The sequence below is a fragment of the Chiloscyllium plagiosum genome, chromosome 30 (assembly GCF_004010195.1).
Source record: "Chiloscyllium plagiosum isolate BGI_BamShark_2017 chromosome 30, ASM401019v2, whole genome shotgun sequence".
In the NCBI taxonomy this organism is placed as follows: domain Eukaryota; kingdom Metazoa; phylum Chordata; class Chondrichthyes; order Orectolobiformes; family Hemiscylliidae; genus Chiloscyllium; species Chiloscyllium plagiosum.
Window position 1 is genome coordinate 21,681,123 of NC_057739.1, and position 3,106 is coordinate 21,684,228.

The following is a 3,106-nucleotide window of genomic DNA, read 5'->3' on the forward strand; positions in this document are numbered from 1 at the left end:
TAGTGGAGGCTGGTACAATTGCAACATTTAAGAGGCATTTGAATGGGTTTATGAATCGGAAGGGTTTGGAGGGATATGGGCCGGGTGCTGGCAAGTGGGACTAGATTGGGTTGGGATATCTGGTCGGCATGGATGGGTTGGACCGAAGGGTCTGTTACCATGCTGTACATCTCTATGACTCTAATTAGTCATTGACTTCAGGAAGAAATGTGGAGAACACATCCCAATCTACATCAACGGAGCAGAGGTTAAGAGTTTCATGTTGCTAAGATGATGATAACCGACAACCTGTCCTGGACTTTCCATGCATCTTCTTCCGCAGGTGGCTTAGGAAATTCAGCATGTCTATAAGGACTCTTACCAATATTACAGATGCACCATATAAAGCATACTATCCGGGTGCATAACGGCCTGGTATAGCAACTGCTCTGACCGGGACCGCAGGAAACCACAGAATGTTGTGTGCACAGCCCAGTCTAACACAGAAGCCAACCTCTCATCCGTGGGCACCATTGCCACAGAAGGGCTACCAACAGCATCAAAGTCCCCTCCCAGCCCATGATGCTCTCCTACAATCTCTTCTGTCAGGCAGAAGTGTGAACACACACCAATAGGGTCAAGATCAGCTTCTCACCTGCTTTTATGAGACTGATGAATAGACTCTCTCACTTCAAATAATGTTGATCTTGCTTTGAACACCTCCTGTGCAATATAACCTGTATGCCTCTGTGCCTGAGCACCCTATGATCTGTATGTCCTTGCTATGATTTGCCTGTACTGCTCACAAAGCCTTTCACTTGACTACATGACTACAATAAATTAAAACAAAGTTGCTAAAAGAAAATTCAAATAGCATACAGTTTAAACAAAAACTAGCTCTATAATGTTTTTCTTTGCTTACATATATCAGTTTCCAGGAGGCAAGTCTTCAATTCTTCGAATCCAGAAGGTTATAACAGGAGCTAGCGTAAATTTTTGTTGACAGTTAGGAGTTGGGTTAGCTTCTGGAGTTAGTAGTCATGGGTTGACATTCGGAATTAAATTTAGGATTGGTAACCTTAAATTACCAACAAAATGCCAACGATACAATTTTAATTGTTTTATAGCTCGAGGTACACCATTTGAACTGGAAGGTCTGGATTCAAGACTTTCTTGTACTAGACTTGTCATAACATAGCTGAACAGGCTAATCAAAAATATCTACAATGGTTACTGACAGTGGGTAAAAAGGACTGGTGAAACTGGAGCTCTTGCCATTGCACCGAATACTTGGATTGTGCTGACTTTTAGAGCCAGAATCCGCGAAGGCAACAGCCAGGAGCACGTGCGTCAAACGGCTGTGGAGCGAGCGGCAGGTGTCTTTCGTGCAGCGGGCGGTTAGTCAGTTGCCAGGGCGACGATCACTGCTCGGCCGGTTGGTCACTCACTCAGGGTAATGGTCATTTCGCGGGCGGTCAGTCACTCCCGAGGTGCGGTCCTTACGGGAGTGGGGTTGGGGGTCACTTTCGCGAAGTACCCAGTGTAGACATTTCGGGATGTCGGTCACTCCGACTTCTTTTGCATTTTTTCAAAATATCAGGCATTATTCTGTTGGGAGGTCTGAATGTATTTATTTACCTACTGCTAAAAATAAGTTTTTAAACAAGTCACCGGTATTTTCGGCGGGAAGTGTTGACTTTGAATTGAGGAAAATAATGGGTAACATACCCCGAACAGTAAAAGGCAGCGTTTTTGCTCATGTCAAGTTTAGTTTTAGTAAACGGTTTTAATATATCGATCATTGGAAGTTTTGTTTATAATTTTAAAAATATGACTAGTTTATTTCTTTAAAGTATTCATACGTGTGTAATTTATTTCATCTCTGATTTCTGAGGACTAATTTTGGTATCCACTATCTTGAAGCCGAGATTGGGAGTGTTTACACGCAATTTATTTTGAAAGAAGGTTTAGCATTGCGTTGCGTTTTTCGTTGAAATGACAAGTTTGTCTTGAATTGCATTTTTTTATATACAAGAGAGCACCTGTTTGATCATGGAAATCCGCACCAAGCTCTGGAAATACTGCAAATACTCAGATCTGAGCTTCTTTAGAAAGAGTTTTTCAGACGGATAATTTTCAATGTAGTAACATGACTTTTGGATTGTACCCTTTTCAGGCAGGCATTGTTCTCATCAAATTATTTTTGCTGTGCTATAGAAGAATGCACGTAAGTGTCTCACTGATTATCAATATAATGCAATGCTTAATGCAAACTATAGCACTCAGCACAAAATCAGCAAGCAAGCACACAGATGCAGCGCATAATCAGGAAGGCTAATGGAGTGTTGGCTTTTATTTCACAGAACAATGCAGTGCAGAACAGGCCCTTCAGCCCTCGATGTTGTGCCGACCTGTGAACTAACCTAAGCCCACCCCCTTAAACTATCCCATCACCATCCATATGCTTATCCAAGGACTGTTAAATGCCCATAATGTTAACTACATTGGCAGGCAGGGCATTCCATGCCCTTATCACACTCTGAGTAAAGAACCTGCCTCTGACATCTAAAATCTATTTCCCCTTAATTTGCAGCTATGCCCACTTGTACAAGCCAACGTCATCATCCTTGGAAAACGACTCTCACTGTCCACCCTATCTAATCCTCTGATCATCTTGTATGTCTCTATTAAATCCCCTCTTAGCTGCCTTCTCTCCAATGAGAACAGACCCAAGCCTTTCCTCATAAGACCTTCCCTCCAGACCAGGCAACATCCTGGTAAATCTCCTCTGTACCTTTTCCAATGCTTCCACATCCTTCCTGTAATAGGGCAACCAGAACTGTACACAGTATTCCAAGTGAGGCTGCACTAGCGTTTTGTACAGTTGCATCATGACATTACGGCTCCAGAACACAATCCCTTTACCAATAAAACCTAACACAATGTATGTCTTCTCAACAGCGCTATCAACCTGGGTGGCAACTTTCAGGGATCTATGTACATGGACACCAAGATCCTTCTGCGCATCCACACTACCAAGAATCTTTCCATTGACCCAGTATTCTGCCTTCCTGTTATTCTTCCCAAAGTGAATCACCTCACATTTATCTGCATTGAACTCCATTTG

At 42.7% G+C, this 3,106-nt stretch overlaps 1 protein-coding gene across 1 annotated transcript in view; it reads left to right on the top strand.

Annotated features, from left to right (window-relative positions):
* Positions 1 to 1,441: 1,441 nt before the first annotated feature.
* rgs3a (regulator of G protein signaling 3a) overlaps positions 1,442 to 3,106 on the top strand; it is a 298,899-nt gene continuing 297,234 nt past the window's right edge. Inside the window, exon 1 of the mRNA XM_043720033.1 lies at positions 1,442 to 1,469. The gene's annotated coding sequence lies outside the window, so the exon portion shown is untranslated. The remainder of the gene's footprint in view (positions 1,470 to 3,106) is intronic.